This window comes from Tachypleus tridentatus, chromosome 2, assembly GCF_004210375.1.
Source record: "Tachypleus tridentatus isolate NWPU-2018 chromosome 2, ASM421037v1, whole genome shotgun sequence".
NCBI classification, from domain to species: Eukaryota; Metazoa; Arthropoda; class Merostomata; order Xiphosura; family Limulidae; genus Tachypleus; species Tachypleus tridentatus.
The window spans coordinates 102,178,756-102,195,857 of record NC_134826.1 but is presented as its reverse complement, the minus strand read 5'-3'; the positions used below and the strand labels follow the sequence as shown (position 1 = coordinate 102,195,857).

At 35.5% G+C, this 17,102-nt stretch overlaps 1 protein-coding gene across 17 annotated transcripts in view; it reads right to left on the bottom strand.

Moving 5' to 3' along the window:
• The window catches only part of LOC143244712 (nucleolysin TIAR-like), a 204,816-nt gene that overhangs the window by 68,005 nt on the left and 119,709 nt on the right, over positions 1-17,102 (bottom strand). Inside the window, exon 1 of one of the 17 annotated variants that reach the window (XM_076489854.1) lies at positions 4,538-4,557. The exons of the other annotated variants lie outside the window; for them this stretch is intronic. The gene's annotated coding sequence lies outside the window, so the exon portion shown is untranslated. Of the gene's footprint in view, positions 1-4,537; positions 4,558-17,102 lie in introns of those variants that run through there. 17 annotated transcript variants of the gene reach the window in all.

Below are 17,102 nucleotides of genomic sequence, written 5' to 3'. Positions count from 1 at the left end.
ACACAAGTTGCTGAAAGAGGAACGTATTAATGATAATACAATAACATACATTATACTAATTGATAAAAAAGTATCCCTTATACTTCTATAAGTAAAGAGCTAATTATTTTTCAAAGTAGAATGTAATGCGTGTTGTATTACGTACAAATTAAGTAGTTACAGACGTTGACATATCTAGATTGAGCTTTATTCACCACAGTGTCGATGTGAAATACTTATAGATATGGTCATATCCCGGTATCTACATGATAATTTGTTCACTAGAATGTTAATGTAATAATGGAGTACACATAGCGGTGGTCATATCCAGATTGTCTTTGCTATGTTCACCATGGTATCATTTATACAAGTAGACAGATATGCCATTAAACTGTTATTCGTCGTGTTTCTTAACGCACAAAAGATCCACCTGTCTGCATGTTATTTAAAAAAAGTCTGTCTTTGAAGACAGTACAGTTCTGTCTGTTCGTGTGTAACAATGGTCAATCTGTATACACAGTTACATGCAAAAAAGACAGTCTATGTACGCAGTAAAAGTCTGCCTGTTTATGAGTTACGTTGACGTGTGTGAACTAAACGATCAGGACATACATAACAATGCTGATGTACGTGAACTAGATGGTTATGAGTTACATAGGTTGATGTGCGTGAACTAAACGGTTATGAGTTACGTACCAAGGTTGACGTATATAAGCTAAACAAGCGTAAGCTATGTTCAGACTTTCACGTGCCTTCCATATTCCTTTTTTACTTTTCGGTGGAAACTGCTTTCTTCATGTGGTTGATCTTCCGTATGAGCGCAACTTCAGAATAACAATTTTTAAAACATACAAAACAAACACAGAGTACACTTTTGTGACGCCAGTAGTGTGAATAATACACAGGAAAACTTGTAATATGTCAGAAAGAGAGAAGACGTGATTAGACGTATAATTATTATTTATCAGTATGTACTTACCGCAACCCGTAAACATTTGCGGTAGCTTTCATGTCCTTCTCTTTCGCTTGAATTTTCCTTATTCTATCAAAAGCAAAAATACCCGTCCCCAGTGAGGCGAAAAATTGAAGTTAATCTATTAGTTTAAATTATTTCATGGACTTTAAAAAGATTAATTGTGTTACACTCTTGGTTAACTGTTTCAGTTACGTCACATTTTCAAATATGAATGATGTGTGTGTTCTTATAGCAAAGCCACATTGGATTGGACTATCTGCTGAGCCCACCGAGGGGAATCGAATCCCTGATTTTAGCTTTGTAAATCCTTAGACTTACCGCTGTACTAGCGAGGGGCAAAATATGAATGATACTGTGATTAATTCCTCACAGTTTAGAGTAGAATATCCTAACTGAGAAATAAAATATAGCATCAACATTATTCAGGTCCGTTCTCCCGTCATTTCAAAAGTGAAAGTTAAGCATTGTCTGCTCGCGCACCATTTCAAACGAGAGACAGACGAACAGTAGGACAGACACCACGGTTTGCAATATACAAGATGTTTATGCTTTCTTGTTTGATTTGGTTTGTTTTGAATTTCGCGCAAAACTACTCGAGGGCTATCTGCGCTAGCTGTCTCTAATTTAGCAGTGTAAGACTAGAGGGAAGACAGACAGTCATCACTACCCACCGCACACTCTTGGGCTACTCTTTTACCAACGAATAGTGGGATTGACCGTAACATTATAACGCCCCCACAGCTGAAAGGGCGAGCATGTTTAGTGTGACATGGATTCAAACCCGTGGCCCTCGAATTATGAGTCGAGTGCCTTAGCCACCTCGTCATGGCGGGCCTGCTTTCTTGCAGGCACTTGTGTGTCAGATTGATCAATCCTGGTCTATTTGGAAAATATTTTACGCAGTAAGACAAACAAACTCACTTAGACATAACTCATTTAATAAAAGTATACATAAAGTGAAAAATAAAGAAATAGTACTCATAATAGCGTACAGTGTATGAAATAGCTATTAAAGTTCAGTCTATGACACGGTTTTAAGAGTTGGAACAAAGAAACTCACAAAAAAAAATGGGAATAAAACTCGTAGTGAAGACAAATTAGCTAATAAGTATTCATAGCAGTCTATAGAAAGAACTGAAGCTCAATTCTTACAAAAGAAAGTAAATGTAAAGTTGTTATGCAGGCAGACTTAGCTGAATATGCAAAATCATCAAAATGCATGTTCACTAAGTGATAAGCATATGGTTCTGAACGAACTGCGCACGCGTATTTCAGACTTAAATAAATCGAGAAAGCCCACAGAAATTGTCTTTGGTGTAATGTTAATTTTTCCTAGAAATTACACGTAGTGCTGTGTGAAATACATCGTAAATAAAAAAAAATTAATATTCAAATCGAATTCAGTCGTCACATGATGACAACGACATTGTGTATCACACTCGTTGCATTGAAAACGGACTCAGCAAAAATACAGGTGATGTTATTCTCAATTGAAAAGCCGATATACAACCAAGACTCCTCGGACAACGTCGTTTTACCGATATCAGATTTATGACGTTTGATTGAGAAATTCACTAGAAATGTTTCGGGTACACAAACGTAAGTATATTATTTATGTATATGTTTACTTCAAAAATATTTGTTTGTTTAAGCACAAAGCCACACAATAGGCTGAATTGAGTCCATGGAATGGATCTTACCCAGATCTTTAGCATTTTATAACCTAAAGCTTACTACTGACCCGCTAGAGAATCTACCTAAAGAAGTATGCCTCACCAACTTAGTCTTTATTTTTTTCCGCTAATTACGACGGGTTTCTTTTACCTTCTAGTTGTGGTGTACCATCTTTCTTAAACGTGTCCGCTAGCTGATACGCCAACTTAACTTGATATATGACATTCTTAAGAACCTAACCACGTGCTTCTGTTTGCTGAAGTCTCGGAAGAGCTTTAAGCTATTTGTGCTAGAAGATAGTTACAGGGAGTTCACGTGGCAATGTCATGCTTCCAGAAAACGGAACATTTTTAATGAAGAGAAAGTAAAAAGTGTGTCTGTGTGTTTATCTTTTTTTAGTCTGGTAAAATAGATACTATACAATTCTAGATCAGTGAAATGATAAGTCGGTTAGTAGAAAAAAAGAAAAGAAATATATTACTTATGAATCAAAAATCCAGTGAAATGACAGGATAGTTTCTGAGAAATGGAGATATATTACTAAAACATTTTAAATTCGAGTGAAATGGTATGATGATTTGTGAAAAATGAAGAGAAATTACTAAAACATTCTAAATTCCAGTGACAGCGTACAACGGATGAATTACTTACAGATTCAAAATCCTAGAGAAATTGTATAATAGCTTTCGTGACGCAGTCCTTTACTCTTTCGTTCACTTTCCAACTTCATTTTGATGTACTTATGCATATTTTTGCAGCTTCTTGAGATGTTCATTTTATCTCTGTTTAACGCAGGAAAATGTGTTCTTATTCACTACTCTGGACTTTTCTCAACTTTTTAAAATCAAAATCAAAAAGGTTTTCCCACTAAAGATATTTTTGTTTGTTAGTGTGAGAAAGAGAGAGAGTGATTTATGTACTATTAGAAATCTTGTAAAACAAGTCATGGATCCACGAACAACTTCGAATTTTTAATTTGTTGTAACAAATTAGACTATAAATCTGACGAGTCATAAGGGCATTATTGACAATTCTAGGGTCAAGGACATCTTTCTTTAAATCTCAATGCCATGTTTTACTCGATAATATGTTAAAAGTTAGAATTTTATAAAATAGGGACTTGCAAGAGTGTGTGTGTGCGCGCGTGCATACACAGACATACACTGTATACATACAAAGAGAAAAAAGGGATCTGGATATAGAACAATGAAAATAAAAGGTATATTTTAATAATACCTAAATTGTTACTGCTGTTTCTAACAAAACGTTGTATAGGCTAGGAACACTATACGTAACACTAGTGTACATACATTACTTCAAGTGGGTTTCTCGTCATCAAGAAATACAACAGTACTATTTCAGGTAAAACTTTACTCATTGCTTACAATAACATTTGTTAAAAATCAAACATCGTTTTGTTTTCGTTCGAAGCAAACTGGATTTCTTTTGTAACTGTACGATAATATGTTCGTTATTAACGTGTCATTTCTAACAACAAACAGTAGGAAGAAAACTTCTGACCTGTCATTTCTTACCCTTAAAAGGAAAGAAAGAAGGAAGACTCACTATGTGCAACATTCCATATTTTGGTTTTTTTATTACAAGAAAATTACGATGACCACATTTAACATTCTGGCGTAAGGTGAAGACGTAAGATCTTCGTCGCTAAATCTGTAAAACTCAATTATCGTAAAGTACACTGGGTCTGCATTCTCTCTTGCAACAGAGCCGAAATGTTGTTCATGGCTTAAAACACGGAAAAAGTCGCCACTTTGTCGCTTTGTTTAGCAATCTAATTTACACTGCGGTAAATAATGGGAACCAAGCGAGTTAAGATATGGTTTTCTTTACGTTGCAAATCAATATCAAATATATATAGTTTTTATGACGCAAAACAGTACTACTTACCACTCTAATGCCACCACATCTGAACACATAATGACTGCCAAAGTGACTCGACTTCAAATCAGTTGGATCTCTGCATAGTGGAAAACGTACTCATGATTAAAGTTTATTTATTTTTCACATTTCAACAATAAAACATGTTCAATCAGAAACGAGAACAAAAGCTCGGCAAGGCAAACAGTAAATCTGCCAGATTTTGTGTTACTGTTTAATTGTTTGTGTTTTCCTTATAGCAAAGCCACATTAGGCTATCTGCTGAGTCCACCAAGGGGAATCGAACCCCTTATTTTAGCGTTGTAAACCCGTACACTTACCGCTGTATCAGCGGGAGACCTGTTTAATTGTAAATATTCATTATACTCATGGTGCTCCGATTGATTTTTTAAACTAATTGCAGAGACGTGCTTTTCCGTCTTTTCCATTTCTATTCTGTCAGGTGTAATAAACTTTATGAACTCAAAAACCTGAAATCACTAACTGTAAGTTGCCTAACATAAAACAGTAAATTTGCTTTAGTTAAGCTAATCCTTCAGCGTAGATTAAAGGAAACTAATTTCTCTTTATAACTTTGTTAATCCATACACAAACTTTATCTGACTAGTAGTGTTCAATATCCAGTTTCACCTATGAAGTAACTTAAAATTAACAGATTCGAACCATAAATAAGATAGAATTTTTATGTTCAAAATTTTGAAAAAGTATAATTTCAAATATCTTTAGGCCAAGTTCGCTCTGTATTGAAATGTCCAAATTTGTTTCAGTAATACAGCGTTACTTCACATGTTGCTTCATTCTTTTAGTAATATATTGTAAATACGAACTCGCAATCAGACGGCAAGTCAATACAACAACGTAACAAGGCCTCAAGTACTACCCTGTTGTTTTGAATTGAGCACAAATCTACACAATGGGCTATACGTGCTCTGCCCGCTACGGTATCGAAAACCGGTTTCTAGCGTTGTTAAGTCAGCAGACATTTCGCTGTGCAGTATTACTGTGATTGACATCTGAACCTTATTTCTTTCGATGTCTCTTCATAGGGGAAAGGGGACATCACAACCTCACGTTCCAAGAAAGTTTTGATAAAAATTGTCATAAATTCACAAGTGAATAAGAACACAAAGACGTTATTATAAGATTAAACAGATTTTAATTAGACAAATAAAAATATTTTGACCCGGCATGGCCAGGTGGGTTAAGGCGTTCGACTCGTAATCTGAGGGTCGTGGGTTCGAATTTCCGTCACATTAAACTGCTCGCCCTTTCAGTCGTGGGGGCATTATAGTGTGACGGCCAATCCCACTATTCGTTGATAAAAGAGTAGCCCAAGAGTTGGCGGCGGGTGGTGATGAATAGTTGCCTTCCCTTTAGTCTTACACTGCAAAATTAGGGACGGCTAGCGCTGATAGCCCTCGTGTAGCTTTGGGCGAAATTCAAAAACAAACAAACATATTTCACATATTTCGTCTCTGTATAATACATGATTATAAGCATGTATCAGTACAAAAGTATAATTCTTCAATACCGAGGCCGGGTTAAACAATCAACTGCATTACAATAAAATGCCAAGTTATAATTTGCATTCCTTATCTAGGCCAAAGGTTCTTCAGCCACGACCGAAAAGAACACAGGACTCAGTAAAACAATATAAACCTAGCTTGTCATTTCATTGCGATATCACAACTCTGACGCAGTTTTGCTTTAACTTTTTAGTTTAGTTATGTTCTTTATGTTTTATGTATCATATACTTCGGGTTTCGGTGTAATTATAAATTCAATCAAAACCTCAGAGTTCCCCATTTGAGTTCATATGCGATTATGACATGCTTCAATGTTTTCTGACATGTGTAGTGTGGGCATTAGGTGATCTGAGATCATTTATTTCATTTTAAAAACTTAGATATTTTTTATTTTGTACACAACAAAACCTACAGTTTCATACTCACTGGGTATCGAATACAAACACCAGTTTAGGTGCAGCATGTTTGGTACGAGTTGTAAGTGAGTTAAGGAAGGAGAGAATAAACAGCATTGGATTTGGAATTTTTTTTTGATTAGAAAATAAATTTACTATTTCATGTAAGAAACATATAAAAGAGGAGTGAAGAGATATAGATTCTCAATTTCCCTCTAAATACGAAAATAAATAGCCAATTTATTATTAGTACAATACATGGTTGCAAGTCAAAAAGAAAAGCGAATAACCTGTACAGTTTTGTTCTAAACAGAGTAGCGAGCCTTGTCTACGCGCTACTACACGTTTATTAGTCTTGTATTACAATTAAGCCAATTTGTTTAATCGCCGTTTGACCTTCCCAGCTTCCATACAAGCCAATAAACCCTGAATAATATTAATTCTGGAACTTTGTGAAGGCCAAGTAATTGTTCTGTTGGTTTTTTTTTTTTACCTGATATAGTTTCGCCACACTTGGGATCGATGTCTTGTTGAAAAATGAGCGAATCTCTGCCCAACAAGCCTTGTTACCAAGGGAATATATGTGTATATAATGGATAAGAATCGGACCTGAAGAAGGCCTAAATACAGAAGCTGAAACAAAACGTTGTCTCTTCTCTTTCAACAGGCAGTTACAGCTCATTAAAGTTCTCAGGTCTACTATGCCTACTCTGCCTCAAGTTCCACTGAAACAACAACTAACGCATCTGTCAGGGTGTTATCATTTTTGTGTAATTTCCAACACCATTGTTTTAGATGTAATTCACAACTATATTGGTCCTCAAACAGTTTTCATTTAGTCTTGCAAATTGACTGTGATACCATTTTATTCTCCAGGTTTTGCTTTTAAATCCGGGTTATTTTCCGGGTTAGTTTCTAGCCGTGATTAAGGCCTAAACATTTTGCAGCGTAGGACATGCATCTCTCTCCCTCTCCCTAGGAGGGTCAGGTGCACTTGACCTCTTCCTCCTACCATTTTCTTGGTGGTGTGAACTGCTTGGAATATTAATAATTACTTAATTACTACATAGGGCCAGAGTAACCCACATTTATTCGGGCCCCTATCAGGCAATGTCCATGTATTTTACACCATCAGTTCCTTCACTAATGTCTAGCCCATAGGTGGTCTATTTTTATTTTTAATTATTTAATAATTTTATCTTAATGATCTAATATATAAATTGATTGGTTGGCTATATAAATTAATCAGGGAGAGGTACTTTGGATCACATTCATCATGTATACAGTACTTGTCGAGTTCACGTAATAATTCATTTTTTCTCCAATTTTTATTGTACTATATAGGAGTCTATCTACTATTGTTTGTGTGTTTGAATATTTATGCATAAGCCTTGAAGAGGTGGTTCTAGTTACTCTATATGCTGCTGTAAGTAGTGTATTTTGTAATGACTGTAATTTGGTTTTCAATTGTTCTTTCCATGCTAGAGCTGCATAGTCTATTACAGGTCTTATATATGTTTTGTGTATTTTTAGGGCGTTTTTAGGTGTTGCTCCACTGTTTTTACCAGTTAGACTCCTAGCATATTTTGTTCTTCGCCAAATTTTAGTTTTTATATTATTTACATGGTTTGTTCATGTAAGATTAGAATCATACGTTAGTCCTAGAAATTTTGCAGATGCAGCAGTCTGGAGAAGTTATATATTTAAAAACGGCTGGTATGGGTAGAGAAGGTATAAAGATGTTTTTAATTAAATTTACTACAAAACTCGTATCATCATTTGTGCTTTCTTTTATTGTATGATTGTTGTTTTCTTGGGGGTTTGTTGTGTGTGCTTTCGTTAAGTTCTTGTGTGTTGTTTACTGTTTTGGTTCAGTTTTGTTGTTCTTTTGTTTGTGATTTTTCCCTCAGCTTTTGTGCACTGTTATTGTAGCAGTGTCTATTTGTTGTGCAATTGTATTAGTTGAATTGTTTGCAATCGGTTTTGCAGTTTTCATTTCTTAGATACGTTTTATTTTTTGTATTTGTCGCAACCTTTGTAGTTCGCTGTGTGTGTTTCTCCACAGTTGCATCATTTAGGTTTTACACGTTCTTTTTTGCACATAGATATGTGGTGCTCACTGCCACATCACAGCACCTCGGTGTTGTTAGACATACCGCTGATACTTCACCATCTTTGGGAATTGTAGCATTTTGTAACTACAATTGCTAGTGTTTTCAATTGTTCTACTTGAAATCTTTGGTACCATAGAGCGATAATGTTGTTTATCAATTCCAAAATGTTGTAATTTTGTTCTGTGTCTACTCTTATTAAGTTTGTTAGTTTGTTTGTTATTTTGGAAATTATTCTTTCTAGTTTGTTGTAAGGTATATTTTGATCCTCTAGTCCAGTGGTTCTTAACCTAGGGGTCTTGACCCCCTGGGGTGTCGTTTGAAGTTTCTCGGAGTCACGGACGGTTTGGGAAATTATTAGGGAAATCATAGAGCAGTTTGTAGTTTTTGTGGCAAGTTCCTGTAACTGCCCACCAATGAGAAACACGCTGAAGTGCGGCAGTTGAACAGCGTCGAGATGCTTGTTGCGCAGCCACCTGTCTAATTTTGAGTAAAAATTTACATATATTACAACGTTTTAATTGCCTAAATTTTCTGAACTATATAATATTAATACATCGAACTTACAATTTAAATATCAAAGTTTCCATCGTATTTGGTATATTTTCTCATTATATATATATATATATACTATATATTGCATCAACCCTCACATTAAGTGAATATGTAGGTTTTGTATGATGTTCAATAATTCCATGGATTTTGCATTTGTTTAGCACTTGTAGCATTTCTCAGTTCGCGCCCGCGTCGCGCTAAACATGCTCGCCCTCCCAGCCGTGGGAGTGTATAATGTAACGGTCAATCCCACTATTCGTTGGTAAAAGAGTAGCCCAAGAGTTGGCGGTGGGTGGTGATGACTAGCTGCCTTCCCTCTAGTCTTACACTGCTAAATTAGGGACGGCTAGCACAGATAGCCCTCGAGTAGCTTTGTGCGAAATTCCAAAAACAAAAAAACAAACAAGCATTTCTCAAGGTCATTTATTTGTAACATTTTCAATAAATTAGAATCTTTATATAGATTTGTTTTATTCTACTTTTACCCAAAGTTCACCATTACAAGAATTATTATAGGGTCATGGTAATACCCTGGAGAGTCTCAGGGGGTAAGACGAGGAAAAAGGTTAAGAACCACTGCTCTAGTGTTTATTGTATGTCTTCTATGGTTATCGTAATGTGCACTCCACGAATTACGATTGCTTTGGGCTGTGGTTTGCTACCTAGTAGGCGAATCTTATGTTTCCAGGTGTGAAAATGTCCTTCGGTCATTCATTTAGTAGACTGTTGAGGCCAGCGGCCTCTTGTCCTCGTACAAGGACACCGCCCCTGGGTAGACGCTTGGCATTGCCTATTACGATACCTGTTTTACATCGTCTGATTTCCGCCGTAAGTTGGAGTTGGTTGTATGTGCCAGGAATACCTTCGATTATAATCGAGTATTGGAGTTGTTTAGATTTGTTATGTTTTAAGACTGTAATTTATCATTTTGTGTTAAATTTCGTCTTTTTGATAACACTAGTGTAAAATCTTCTTGTTTTTCGGTGTCGTGTTCATCATTTTGTTCTTGGTTTGTGGCTACATCATTAATTGTTTTGTAATCAACATTCAAGGTGTTATTTGGATTTGTTAGTTTGTTCTTGGTATTTATAGCGGTGGAGGAAACTGTCTCTACCACAGTATTAGAAGTTTCTCCCCTTCTTCATTTTCAGTGTTCGCTAAAGACAGTGAACTACTTTTTTCTTGCTTAACGTTTTTCCTTAAATTACTATCTTTTCATTATCAAATATTGTTAATTTATTTTTGTCTACACTGCATAAAGCAATTAATGGAAAATTATTTACTTCGTTTGAAACTAAATCAATTTCTGGCCACCTAATGAACTTTGCTTGCTTTTTAGACCACTGATAGAGCATGCGTCTTGGTTTCTCGACGTCGTGTTACTATTTTCCTTTCCGGTCGTCGGCCTCGCTTTTTGTTTGGCGACCCGCGCTTTCGTCGGCCAGGTGAAGTCTGAAGCTTCCTTGCGTTTTACAGTTACTGTTTGTTTCTTTGAGTACTTGTTACTGCTCTTTCGCCCAGATAAATGAAGATAACTCACTCAAAAAGAAGATTAGAAGTGTTTCCTGTATTTTCAGGAGCTCATTAAAAACTCGCCCTTCTTTTTGCTTACTCTCGCCAAAAAATCCAGTCTCATCCTAGAACATGCATGCATGTCTGTGTCTGGTACATGGGTATATATAATTTTTATACCCAGGAGGGTCAGGTACATCGAGACCTCTTCCTCCTTCCATTACATTGTTGGAATTGACTGATTAATATGGAGTAATATCAACTTTAGACTGGTCTTTTCCAGGGCAATGTGTCCATTTATATATTTCTTTTTTTAAAGTCTATTACGTAGGTGTCTGTTTTAATTTAATACTATTTTATTAATTATTATTATTTACATTTGATTTTATCAGATGTACAAATTTAACGGGGAAAGGTGTTGGAAGCAATAGCACTCTGTAATATCTTAATATCTTCTATGCCAATAGAGTGGTGCAACCCCCTGATTACAAAAGATTTGGGTGTTGCCCTAGCTCCAGGTAAGTGTATAATTATGTTTCCTGTTTTAAAAGCGTCTGAAGGCCATTCTTTCAGTAATCTATTAAAGTCAGCGGGTTCCTGTCCTTGAACGAGGACCCCGCCGCAAGACAGACGCTTAATGTTAGTAATGTTAATTTTAGGTTTACATCTGAATATTTCTCTTGCAAGTTGTGGTTGGTTGTAGTTTCCTGGTATGCCTTGTATTATTATGGCGACTTTTGGTAATCTAGATACATTTTTTTGTGTGTTTTTGTATTTGTTAGTGTTTGTTTTTCTTGTTTTTTTTCTGACTTCTAGTCTTCACTAGTGTAAAGCCTTCGTCGTCAGAATTTGTTTCGTTTGGTTCTGAATTTGTGTTAGTTTCAGTATCCAGAGTGGGGATCTTAGCATTTACGTTACCAGTTGTTAGTTTTTCATTGTCTAACAATGTAGCCTCAGCTTCATTATCGACAGCAGCAGATTTTATATTTTCTTCAATTACTTTATATATTTTGTTCTTTTTTTTTCCTATCCTTAATTTGAGTAACATCCACTGGGGAGGCTATATTTTGTATTTCTTCTTTAGCCAGTTCTATTAAAGTTTTTAAATTTATATTTTCATTTACGGTTAGGCCACCTACATTAGATTTGCTTTTCGTTGAACATTGACCTAGGCCTTCAATTTTCGACGCCATTGCATCTTTCGGTTTGCCGGTCTTCTTCGGCATTTCGGCCGGTATGGCTGGTAACTTCAAATGATGAGTAGCCCAGAAAGAATTATATGAAGTGATAGGTTCTCGACAAACTTGCTCTTCACTCAGTTTTCCGTTATAAATTTACTAAGATCAAAATACCATGCATGCATGTATGTATGTTATAATTTGTTTTGAATTTCGCGCAAAACTACTCGAGGGCTATCTCTGATAGTCGTCAATAATTTAGTAGTGTAGCGATAGATTAAAGGGAAAGCAACTAGTTAAAACCACCCGACTCCAATTCTTGGGGTACCCTTCTACACATAAATAATGGGATTGACCGTAATTTTATACTACTCTCACGACTGAAAGTACACGCCAAATACATTATCACTCACTTTAACAGTAGAATATATATTGACCGAACTAGCTTTCTTAAGTAAACCGACTAAGGCTCACGAATAAGCTACACATGCGTTGTTTACCAAATGAATCACATTAGCGTTTATACATAAATATTGTTATAAATTATATTTGTCTTAGAAACGGAATCAGGTTTGAAAAAACCCATAAAGCTTTGTTTGTTTCGAATTAAGCACAAAGCTATACAACTGGATATCTGTGCTCTGCCCACCACAGGTATCTAAATCCAATTTCTAGCGATGCGAATCCGCAGATATACCTCTGTGTGCCAATGAGAGGCTAACATAAAGCAAGAGTAGTGTAAGTTTAGCGGGCGATACCACAAATTTCGTGTGTCTTTTGACTATCTGTTGCAATCTTTACCCTCACAACCCTAAAACAAAACGTATTCTGCTCGCAGCAAATGTTTCACAACTTAACAATAATACTGGAAATTTGAACTTGATCAAGAAAGAAGAATACGAGAGAAATTATTAACAGTCTTATTGTGATATCACATTTATGAAACACGAAATAAACAAGTTTACCGGTTTAGGCGTTCTACACCATAATCTTTGGGTGTTACAGAGCTTTTCGTAGTATATGACAATAAAATAATTGAAAATAGATAATTATAGTAAATTATAGTTTCTTATTACAAGCCATCTTATCCTTTCAATGCACAAATTTTCACCGACTGGTAAAACAAATTGTCTGCAGGGTATTGTTTAGTATACAAAAACTTTTAATTTGTTTAAAACTAAAACGATAACTCTTCCTTCTTCTGACCTTTAAGGGAAGACAAACATATATTTCTTTTATATAAATTTCGATCATGCATTATTTATAACATATTCAACAATTTTAAAACGAGCTTATGATAAAAACTGTACAAATTGACGACATGATATGTTCGGTAATGTTCGAATCGTGTTTGGAGTATCATCTGTAAGAATCACACATAAAAACAAGTAATGCAAGTCTGGCATAGCCTAAAGTCGCCTCTGGTTACGTGTCTCCCATATAAGCTATGATTAAATGGTACACTGTAGTACAAAACTTCAAAAACACAGAAAACAGCGAAAGATCGTGGGTTGCTCCCTTTCTTTCTGTAACTCCTTTAACAATAGCAGTCAAGACAGCTGTGTCATTTTTAAAGCCTTTAATTCATGTATTAATTAACAGACAGCGCTAAGCTTCTTACTCAAATACATATTTTATTTAGTAAGCACCAAAACAACCCGAACAGTTTTTGCTAATATATATATATATATAAATCACTTATTTCTTGGCAACGCTCCTTTTGTGTGTGCTACTAAGCAACAAAACTATGACTTAGTATTGTTTTAATTGTGTACATAACACTTCGAACGCCCATGAGGGTCGACTTGAATTCAGTTTCTTTCACATCATTTATGCATTCCTTAACTTGAAATCGACATTTCAAAGTTCTTGATAAGTTTTAAAAAAACACCTAAGTCAGAGATTACTGACTATAAATTCGTATGTTGGAATCGAAAAAGCTGGATGAAAACATATAATAATTTTTTTAAATTAAATATCTTCTCCAAAATGTATTGCCATTATTTTTACTAATTATGGTAACTGAAATGAATTTTTAGGTTTTAAACTTTGCGACATAATTTTTATCATACACTTTAGGCCTATTGGTTTTGAGTGCTTCATCTTCTTCCGGCGTTTAAACCGCAAGTTTCAGGTTGTATGACATAATTATAAAAACACGTTCCGGTACGTGCGAAATATCGATGGATTTGTAAGACAGTCATAACATGAAGAATAAATCGATTTGTGTGTTCTCAATTTCACGTAAAGCTACACCAGGGCTATCTGCGTTAGTCTCCCTAATTTAGCAGTGTAAGACTAGAGGGAAAGCAGCTAGTCATCACCACCCACGGCCAACTCTTGGGCTAATCTTTTACCAACGAATAGTGGGATTGATCGTCACATTATAACGCACCCACGGCTGAAAGGGCGAGCATGTTTGGTGCGACGGGGATTCGAACCCGCGACTCTCAGATTACGAGTTGAGCACCCTAATCACCTGGCCATACTAGGTCGCCCTTTTTTTTATGAAGGAAAAGGTTTCGTGAACAAAGCTCGCTGACAGAAGGATGGGTCTTTTCTTTTTCCTTTCATTTTTACAAAACTCCAGTCATTTTTTCAACACTAAAATTCAAATCTAGTCTTAAGACCACCTTCTCATGTGCCATAACAGGACTAATACCACAGATATAAATAACAATAGATTGCAAGTTCAACAGACAGCAATAGGAGTCGCTTGCGCATTTCGAAAATCACGTGATTGACGATGGCAAAACTTATTGCCGTTTTCCATCTGAATTAGACATCTGGGTAATTTTATTTGATTTTAATAAATCTGTTAAGTAAGATTATTTAAAATTGATTTGAACTTAGAAGTCAATGGAAAAATGGTTCATTAAACACACGTAGCTAACGTGTCATATGAAGAATGTATTAGATTTTAACTCAGAGGAAAGTATAAAATTTAACATGTTGGTTCCCACACGACCTGCCGGTGAGTTGTGCTCTATTTTTTTAAAGGGCCACTTACTGGCTGGGACACAACGACTACATATACACTCTTCCTAAAAAATAATTATAAAAGACTAATGGGACCCTAGAAAGTATCAGCAAAATAGGCTTGGGGACCAACGTGTTAAAATATCTTTTTTTCAAATGTTTATTATGTATCATAGAAAAACATACATCTCAAATATTGCTGCCAATGAACAAGAGATAGTGACTCGTGTCCTTTTCAGGGAAGGGGGTGGAGATGCTATTTGCACCTAAAACATTCTTAATTGAAATGGATGGAAATAATTTAAAAAAATAATGATATAAATATAGTAAAAAAATATTCGAATTTATTTTCGAATTAATGGCAAAAAAAGATATATATATATAATTACATAGAACAAGAAGAAAAATAAATAACAGCTACAAAACAGACTTATATAACACCTTGTCATACACCTTAATGTGAGTAGTTACGCAGTGTGCTCTGGTTTTTGAGATTCTAGCGGACGTAAGACCCAGATTGTGTTGAGGGTACATTGTCTACCCAATTTAACTTCAGATTGGCAGTTTTTAAACTAGATATACTATGTACTTTCAACGCAAAGTAGATCTTACTTCCGTCAGTACCTCAAACAGCAGGGCACACATTTCATAACTACCCACCTTAATGGTGTGTGACAAGGTGATACATGTCTCTTTTGTAACTGTGCTATTTCTTTTCACTTTTTGATGTTTATGTAATATTGCAATTACTTTTCATTTAAGGTTTGGATATGCTGTGTAAAATCGTGCTATTCTTCCTAGTAAGATAATCTTTTATTTTTATACAGGGGGTGGACAAAACCGTGACCCCCCTGAAAATGTTGTTGTTATATATTTTATTACATAACATAAAAAGGTATAACTGTATGTTTTTATAATGCACTCAATGAGATGTGTTCAAATGTGAAGTCCTAATCTTGACACTAGCTTTTGTAAATACCTGAACTTTTCATGATTTTAGTTATATTTTCTGATAAGTGTTGTGGACCTGATGTAGTTTCTCAGATCTTCTTATTTTAATTAGCCCATAAAATGATCTTTTTTGTCAACCCTCTGTATATACACACACAAACACACAAAGTCCAAAAGAAATAATACAAATCATTACACTTATTTTCTCAATGAGGATTACATACACTGTACTATTTCTAAAAACAATAAATTTAGTAATGTTACTTTTTAAAGACTCTCTTTTCCTCTTTTTACAGAGTTATGGCCCAATATCATGTTCTCCTCCCCTCTCTTTACCCTACTACTAGATCTTTTTGGATCTCGGCTACTTCTCTCCACATGGTTTGTGGAAGGTGTTACATTTGAAGGCTTGAAGTGTAGGTAAAAACTTTGCTACAATCCTCCAATTTTTATTGCAACTTAATTGATGCACACAAGCAGTCTCTTATTGTAAATAATAATACAAAATTCCTTACGATACTGTAACTGTATCATCTTGGTGAAACCCAGTTTAAGATATTTCACTGATATTCTTATTCCGTAATCAGAACAAAACAAACAGCGACCTGCCAAAGAGAATCTCAAAAACGTCATCTATGAGATTCAGTGTTCCTGCAATGATACATACATTGGAGAAACAGGAAGAAAACTTGCAACAATAATAAAAGAACATAAAGATGGTACAAGACTCATGAAAACACAAAATTCAGCCATTGCAGAGCATGCTACGTCAACTGGACACAGAATAAACTAGGAGAAAACTAGAATCATCGACACAAACAAATTCTGGTTTGGTTTGTTTTTTTGATTTTCGCGCAAAGCTACTCGAGGGCTATCAGCGCTAGCCGTCCCTAATTTTGCAGTATAAAACTAGAGGGAAGGCAGCTAGTCATCACCACCCACCGCCAACTCTTGGGCTACTCTTTTACCAACGAATAGTGGGATTGACCGTCACTTTATAACGCTCCCACGGCTGAAAGGGCGAATATGTTTGGTACGACGGGGATTCGAACCCGCCACCCTCGGATTACAAGTTGAACGCCTTAACCCACCTGGCCATGCCGGACCGACAAATTCTGGAAGACAAGTCAAAATACAGACAGGTTTTCGGTTTGCATATCTCCGTCCCCTTTCATTGGAAACAGAGATAACCGGGGGTGCTCAGAAAGGTACTTTCTCTTCACTCAACTTCTGAGTTAGGAATTAGATTAGGCGATCCGGTAGAAAAGAAAAGAAATAAATAATATAAAAAATAAAATAAAAATTAAATACATAAATTAATGTATAGAAGAAAGATGAAAAAAATTATAATTAACAAAATAAATGAG